The sequence below is a fragment of the Lynx canadensis genome, chromosome X, assembly GCF_007474595.2.
Source record: "Lynx canadensis isolate LIC74 chromosome X, mLynCan4.pri.v2, whole genome shotgun sequence".
Lineage (NCBI taxonomy): Eukaryota > Metazoa > Chordata > Mammalia > Carnivora > Felidae > Lynx > Lynx canadensis.
Genome location: NC_044321.2, coordinates 109,667,149 through 109,676,094, shown reverse-complemented (window position 1 = coordinate 109,676,094; position 8,946 = coordinate 109,667,149).

Below are 8,946 nucleotides of genomic sequence, written 5' to 3'. Positions count from 1 at the left end.
TACATAGCTCTGCTGACTGAGCCAGCCAGGCTCCCCAATACAGTCTTTTTTTCTGACGGGCAATTTGCCAATATCTATGAACACTTTCATTGTGTATAGCTGTGTATATACTTTTGACCCATCAATTCCATTTCTATCAATTTATTCTAGACAAATGTACATGTATACAACAATGCAAGTACCAGGATATTTATTGCGGTATTGTTTGTAATTGAGAAAAAGTAAGAATATTTGTATGTCAGTCCATAAGTGACTAGTTAAGCAACTGTTACCTCTGTATAATGGACAATTAAAGCAAACAAGGTAGATCAATACAATCATGGAGAGATTTCCAAGGCTCCATATTATATGAAATGTGAGTTATATAAGTATAGACAGAATATCATCCTACTGTTTAAAATAAGAGAAAAATATGTGCCTTAGCATAGAAAAAAAGCCAGAGAAACACACACCAAGCAGTTAAGAATGAGTATCTTTAGGGGCGCCTGGGTGGCTCAGTCAGTTAAGCGGCTGACTTCGGCTCAGGTCATGATCTCGCGGTCCGTGGGTTCGAGTCCCACATCGGGCTCTGTGCTGACAGCTCAGAGCCTGGAGCCTGTTTCAGATTCTGTGTCTCCCTCTCTCTGACCCTCCCCCGTTCATGCTCTGTCTCTCTCTGTCTCAAAAATAAATAAATGTTAAAAAAAAAAATTTTTTTTTAAAAAGAATGAGTATCTTTAGGTGTGAGATTTAGGGGGGCTTTTACTTTCTATGTTACTTATTTCAGTAATATTTGCACTTTTTATTTTTTTGTTTTTAATGTTTACTTTTTATAGAATTTTTCAAAATTTTATTTATTTTTTGATAGAGAGAAAGAGACAGAGCGTGCATGGGGGAGGGGCAGAGAGAGAGGGAGACACAGAATCCGAAGCAGGCTCCAGGCTCTGAGCTGTCAGCATAGAGCCTGACATGGGACTCGAACTCACGAGCCATGAGATCATGACGCTTAAACAACTGAGCCACCCAGGGGCCCCTTAATGTTTATTTATTTATTTATTTTTTGAGAGAGAGTGTGTGAGAGAGAGAGGGGCAGAGAGAGAGGGGAACAGAGGAACCGAAGCGGGCTCTGTGCTGTCAGCAGAGACTCCGATGCGGGGCTCAAACTCACAAATGGTGAGATCACGACCTGAGCCAAACTCAGACACTTAATGGACTAAGCCACCGAAGTGCCCCGATATTTGCACTTTTTATACAATCATGTGTTAAATTTATAATCAGAAAAATAAAGATGGATGGATGGATGGATGGATAGATGGATCGATCGATAGAACCACTTGTAGCCATACTTGAGACTCTGTGTTTCTGGGGGCAGAGGTAAGGTCTACCTGGATATGAGCAGAAGTTGGTGTAATGGAGTCCAAAGAACCAGCTCTGAGTCCTAGGTCTGCCCCTTACTCACTGCATGAACGTGGACAATTAACGCACGAGAAAGCTTTTAGGACAGTGGCATTTAGTGAGCACTGTATGAATGTTAAATACACCTACGTCACTTCTTTGTGTCTCATTCCTCCATGGTAAGATAGGAATAATAATTACCGTCCTCGCAGGGCCATTATGAGAGATGGCGCAGTAGTAAGTGCCATTTAGGTTTTATGTATGAAATGTTTATAAACTGTGAAGCCCCGTGTAAATGTCAGCTGCCATGTTCACCACTGTCATTATTAGAAGTCTCTTTCTTCTCCCAAGCCTCTTTTGTACCCTCACACAGGCAAGAGCGTCTGCACGGAGCCCTGCTGCAGCCCCCGGGCCCCCAGCTGGGGCTCAGAGGGGACCAGGCTGTGCCGAGGCGGGACAAGGGCTTTGCCCTTCTGTTTGGACTGGCGAGCAGCGTTCTCAGCTGGGCCTCTCCAGGGCCTGCTTCAAAGGCCACTTGTGCCTTTGCATATGATTTAACTATCCATTGCAGATGTCTGCTTGGACGCTGCCATCTGTTCCCTGGCAATTTTCAAGCCCAAATTGCATGATTGCTCCCCCGAAGCGTGTTCCCTCTTGATTTGGCTCCTCTGTGTCTCCTCGCCCCTATCCTGTTTCCTTTTCTTTTCAATTACATTTATTGTTTTCCTCACTTAAAAGAAAAACCCTGTTTCTTCCATTATAGAAGTGATACTGTGCATGCTTTTTAAAAGAAAAAATGGAAAGCATTAGAAAAGTAAAAAGATGAGAACAAAGTCAGCCAGAGCCCTACCACCCGGAGACAACATGTTGGCAAATTTCCTTTGGCGTTCCTTTTCTTCCGTGCACGAGTTTTGTTTATTTCTACGTGGCTGAGATCATATTGTATGGAAAATTTGGTACCCTGCTTTTCTCACGTAACATGATGACATAAGTATCTCCCATGTTAGGAAAAACTTATGAGCCTCATTTAAATGGCTCTGTTACAGCCCTGGGAGTGCCAGGCACAATTTTATTTACATTGAGAAAATTCACATACTACAAAATTCACCATATGAATCGTTTTAAAGTGTACAGTTCAGTGGCAGTCAGTACATTCGTGATGGGATATGACCATCACCATTATCTAGTTCTAGAACATCCTCAGCCTCCCAAAAGGAAACCCCATATCCGTCAAGCAGTCAACGACCCTTCCCTCCTCCGTGCTGCTGGCAACCACTAATCTACTTTCTGTCTGTATGGATTTGACTATTCTGGACATTTCATATAAATAGAAACATCCAAGTGACCTTTCTAGTTTCTAGTTTCTTGCACTTCGCATAATGTTTCCAAATCCATCCATGTTTTAGCACGCATCAGTACATCATTATTTTTTTTTAAGATCTTTTTTTTTTTTTTTAAGTAATCTCTACACACAACGTGGGGCTCGAACTCACAACTCTGAGATCAAGAGTCACACGCATTTCCAACCGAACCGGCCAGGTGCCCCAATACATCATTATTCTTGATGGTGGGATGACATTCCATTGCAGGGATATACTACATTTTGTTTACTGACTCATCTGTCAGTGGACTTTTGGGTTGTTTCTACCTTTTAACTATTATGAACAGTGCCTCTGTGGACACTCATGTCATTTGTTTTGTGTGAACATGCCTTCGTTGCTTTGGGGTACATATCTAGGATGGGTCATGTAGCAATTCTATGTTTAACTTACTGAGTAACAGCCACTGGTTTCTACAGCAGCCACTTCATATTCCCTCCAGCAGTTTATAAGGGTTCTAATTTCTCTACTTCGTCACCAACATTTGCTATTTTCCATTTCTTTAAATTAGTATTATAACCATCACAGAGGGCGTGGAGTGGTGTCTCCCCATGGTTTTGGTTTACATTTCCCTAATGACTAATGACATTGAGCATCTTTTCATGTGCTTGTTGGCCATGTGCATATCTTCTTTGGAGAAATGTCTATTCAAGCCCTTTGCCCATTTTTAAGTTGTGTCATTTGTCTTTTTGTTGTTGAATTGTAAGCACTCTTTATATGTTCTATTTTTTTTTTAATTTTTTAATGATTATTTATTATTGAGAAACAGAGGGACACAGAGCATGAGCAGGGGAGGTGTAGAGAGAGGTAGAATCCGAAGCAGGCTCCAGGCTCTGAGCTGTCAGCACAGAGCCCAACGTGGGGCTCGAACTCACAAACTGTCAGATCATGACCTGAGCCGAAGTTGGTCACCCAACCAACTGAGCCACCCAGGCGCCCCTGTTCTATTTTTTAAAAAATGTTTTATTATTTATTTTTGAAAGAGACAGAGCACAACTGGGAACAGGTAGAGAGACGGGGACAGAGGATCCAAAGCTGACAGCAGTGAGCCTGATGCGGGGGCTCAAACTCACAAACCGCAAGATGACCGGAGCCAAAGTTGGACGCTCAATGGACTGAGTCACCCAGGCGCTCCGATAAATATTCTAGATCCTAGGATCTTATGAGATGTGTGACTGGAAAACATTTTCTCCCATTCTCTAGTTTGTTTTCTCAGTTTCTTGATAGTGTCCTTTGATGCATAAATTTTTAATTCAGATGAAATCCAATTTATCCATTTTTTCTTTTCCTGCTTATTCTTTTGTTGTTGTTGTTTATTTATTTTGAGAGAGAGAGAGCAGGGGAGGGGCAGAGAGAGAGAGAGAGAGAGAGAAAGAATCCCAAGCAGGCTCCGCACCGTCAGCAAGGAGCCTGACACAGGGCTCGAATGTACGAACCATGAGATCACGACCTGAGCTAAAATCAAGAGTCAGATGCTTAACTGACTGAGCCACCCAGGCGCCCCGCTGCTCATTCTTTTGGTGTCGGTTCTAAGACTCTATTGCCAAAACCAAGGTCATGAAGATTTCTTCCATTTTTTATAGTTGTTCTTACGTTTGGTCCTTCATCTACTTTGACTTAATTTTTGTACATGGTGTGAAGAGGGAGTCCAACTTCATTCTTTTTATGTGTTTATATGTATATGTATAAGTTTACATGTCCAGTTGGGCTAGCACCATTTGTTGAAGAGACTATTTTTCCCCATTGAATGCTCTTGGCCCCCTTGTGAAAAATTAACTGACCATACATATATGCATGGGTTTCTTTCTTGACTTTCCATTCTGTGCCATTAACCTATATCTGTTCTGATGCCAATAACATACTGTTTTGATTACCATAACCTTGTAGTAAGTTTTGAAACTGGGATGTGTGAATTCTCCAACTTTGTTCTTTTTCAAGATCGTTTTGGCTATTCAGGGTCCCTTGCAATTCCATATGAATTGCACAATCATCTTTTCCTTATCTGTAAAAAAAAAAAAAAGCCCTTGGATTTTGATAAGATTTGCAATTAATTTGTAGATCTCTCCGGGGAATATTGACATTTTAATATTAAATCCTGTTATCTTTTTTTAAAGTAAGCTGTATGCCCAATAAACCCAAGATCAAGAGTCAAATAGCTCTACTGACTGAGCCAGCCAGGCACCCCTAAATCATGTTACCTTAATATTAAATCCGTGAACGTGGGATCTTTTCCATTTATTTAGGTCTCCTTTAATTTCTTTCAGCAATGTTTGCAGTTTGAATGTAGAAGTCTTTCAACTACTTGATTAAATTTATTCCTAGGTATTTTATTCTTTTTTTAATTTTTAAAAATGTTTATTTATTTTTTTTAGAGAGAGAGAGAAAGACAGAGCATGAGTGGAGGAGGCGCGGAGAGAGAGAGAGGGAGACACAGAATCCGAAGCAGGCTCCAGGCTCTGAGCTGTCAGCACAGAGCCGGCCGCGGGGCCCGAACCCACAAGCCGCAAGATTATGACCTGAGCTGAAGTCGGACACTTAACCGACTGAGCCACCCAGCCGCCCCATAGGTATGTTATTCTTTTATATGCTGTTGTAAATGAAATTATTTTTGTAACTTTGTTTCAGATTGTGCCTTACTAGCACATAGAAATACCACTAAATTTTTGTGTGGATCTTGTGTCTTGCAACTTGGATGAATGTGTTTATTAACTTAAATGTCTTTTTTTTTTTTTTTTTTTTTTTGCAGATTCTGTAGGGCGTTCTATATGTAAGAACATGTAATCATCTGCAAATAGAGATGGTTTTACTTTTTCTTTCCAGTTTGGATGCCTTTTATATCTTTTTCTTGCCCAAGTTCTCTGGCTAGAACTTCCGGTAATGTTGAATACAAGTGGTAAAAGTGGGTATTCTGGTCTTGTTCCTGATCTTAGGGGAAAGTTTTCCGCTTTTCATCATTAAGTATAATGTTTACTGTGGGCCTTTGCTAGATGGTCTTATAAGGTGGAGGAAGTTCCCTTCCATTTCTAGTGTGGCAAGTGTTTTAGTCATGAAAAGGTGTTGGATTTTTGTCAAACTTTTTTCCTGCATCAATTGAGACGATCCTGTGGTTTTCCCCCCTTCAGGCTAGAAATGTGTTGTATTACGTTAATTGATCAATTTTTACATGTTGAACCACCTTTGCATTCATTCGTGGGATAAATTCCACTCGGTCAAGGTACAGAATCCTCTCAATATATTGCTGGATTCAGTCTGCTAGTATTTTGTTAAGAATTTTTGTGTCTAGGGGAACCTGGCTGGCTCAGTGGGTAGAGCATGAGACTCTTAATCTCAGAGTCGTGAGTTAAAGACCCATATTAGATGTAAAACTTACTTAAAAGAAAAAAAAAGAAATTTTCAGGGGCACCTGGCTGGCTCAGTCAGAAGAGCATGTGACTTTGGTCTTGGGGTTTGTGGGTTCAAGCCTCATGTTGGATGTAGAGATGACTTAACAATTTTTTAAATCTTTAAAAGAAAGAATTTCGGGGGCGCCTGGGTGGCGCAGTCGGTTAAGCGTCCGACTTCAGCCAGGTCACAATCTCGCGGTCCGGGAGTTCGAGCCCCGCGTCGGGCTCTGGGCTGATGGCTCAGAGCCTGGAGCCTGTTTCCGATTCTGTGTCTCCCTCTCTCTCTGACCCTCCCCTGTTCATGCTCTGTCTCTCTCTGTCCCAAAAATAAATAAACGTTGAAAAAAAAAATTAAAAAAAAAAAAAAAAAAAGAAAGAATTTCGCATCTATACCCATAAGGGATATTGGTCTGTATTTTTCTTTTCTTGTGGTGCCTATGTCTGCCAGCTACCTTTTTTTTTTTTTTTAACTCTCTACCAGATTGACAGAGCAAACGATTGTGTCCCAGGTCTGTCTCTGGCAGATCCTGGGGGGAAAATAAAACTCTTGCTATAATGATTACTCAGTACGTAATTTTATTTTGCTTTTTGCTAAGTTCCAAAGCTGCTCTGCCTGGTGATGCCATGTTTTTTTTTTGTTTTTTTTTTTTTTTAATTTTTTTTTTTAACGTTTATTTATTTTTGGGACAGAGAGAGACAGAGCATGAACGGGGGAGGGGCAGAGAGAGAGGGAGACACAGAATCGGAAACAGGCTCCAGGCTCCGAGCCATCAGCCCAGAGCCCGACGCGGGGCTCGAACTCACGGACCACGAGATCATGACCTGGCTGAAGTCGGACGCTTAACCGACTGCGCCACCCAGGCGCCCCAGGTGATGCCATGTTTACACAATTTTGAAGCAGAACTGAATTCACTGAGCATGAAATAATGCCAGTTTCTCCCAGAATGCTCCAACTCTTGTATTGGCTGATTTTTCAGGGCAGTGGCTTAACCAGAGTCTTGGCCCTCTACTGCCAGTTTCCAGTGCCCAGCATCATGGCTGGTACATAGTAGGTCCTTTATAGCTATTTTCTGATCAATGGTTTGCCCACTATTAGGGCACTGAGTTGGAGTCTAATGGATGGCAGACAGAGGGCCGTTCCTTGTGCAAAGGCATCAGAGATGTGAGCGAAGTATCTGACATAGAATGAGAAGTTCTGAACTGTAAAGTTTCCTCTTCCTATCGGACCCCCAAAGTCACAAATACATTCATTTTAAAAGTCACGGAGTAAAAGGCTTAGAATTCTAAGAGACAAGCAATCCAAATGATTCTTTTTCTGCCCCACCCCTTAATTTTCTGCAGACAGCATTAAGCAATCATCAGATATATCCTGTATTTGTTTCTCTGTCCTCTCTAGGCCAAGTTTCTCCTTGAAATGTTAAAGTGTTTCAAAACTTAGGGGCCTGAGATTCTAGATACACTGCCTTGAACCATCTTAGGGGGAGTGGACGAATGAAGCTCATCACAGTCTGGCACCATAGGCATGGCCTGGTCTCTGTTTCTCCCCCGATGAGGTGACCCGCTCTCCTCTATTTTACTCAAGATTTCCAATCCAGAGAGCCTTACTGAGCAGTCGTTTGGGTGCTGTAACAAAGTACCACAGACCAGTGGGTTGAACCACAGACATTTATTGTCCCACAGCTCTGGAGGCTACCAGCTGAGATCAAAGTGTCGGCAGCGTCCTTTCCTTCTAAGGGCTCTGAGGGGCAAAACCTGTGCCTTGTCTCTCTGCTAGGTTCTGGTTTGCTGGCAACATTTGGTGTTTTGTGACTTCTTTTGATCTCCCCGACCCCCACCTTTGTCTCCACATGGCCCTCTCCCCGTATGCGTGTCTGTGTGCAAATTTTCTCCTTTTATAAGGACACCAGTCATCTCAGATTAGGGGCCCACCCTACTCCAGTATGACCCCAACTTTACTTAACTAATTACGTTTGCATTGACCCTACTCCCAAATGTGATTACATTCTGAGGTGCTGAGGGAGAGGACCTCAACATATGAATTTGGGGGGGACACAATTCAATTCATGATACTGCATAAGGCTCAAGGCCCAGCTAACCACCTGGAAATACCTCCTATCAGAAGGCGGAGACAAGGCAGAGCAAATTTTAGGGAAGGGACCCACCAGAGGCATCGGCTGCTTTTATACCCTGGAAAATCTGGCCACCCTGAGGACGGGCATTCCGCAAGGGTACACCATGCCTGGCTCAACTGGGAAATGTCAGCACTCGCTCCTAAAAGCAGAGTGGGCAGACCCTCATTTCCATAGTATGCGAAACCTATACCTGCACAAAGGGCCTTCTGGCTCTGAGTATCGCAAACTCTCGCAAATGAATGTTCAGGAGCATGGAAAACTCTCGTAGACCAGGTCTGGGTTCTAGCAGATCCGTGGCTGTCTGAGTTGATCTATGGATAGGTGCTTGATACTGGGGAGCTCCGTTACCCACAACACCATGGTCATCACGTGAACAGCCATAGAGAATGGGAGTTACTGCCTGATACCCAGTGCCTACACTTCCCGCTGGTCTTGTGAGTAACCGGCTAACCTGTGGATAGGCCAGATCTGTCATATGTAAAAGCATCCACCTTTGAGCCTCATTTCTGCCACCAGTCACTAACCACAGAGTTTTCCAACACACCTGCTCTTCCAGGCCACAGGACGCTGACCACATATGGGGCCTGTCAAGAATTCTTCTCAAAATAGGAAGCAGAAGAATCACCCCCACATAGGTAATGTGATCGTTCCTTCAAATTTTGGGTCCAAGGCCCATGT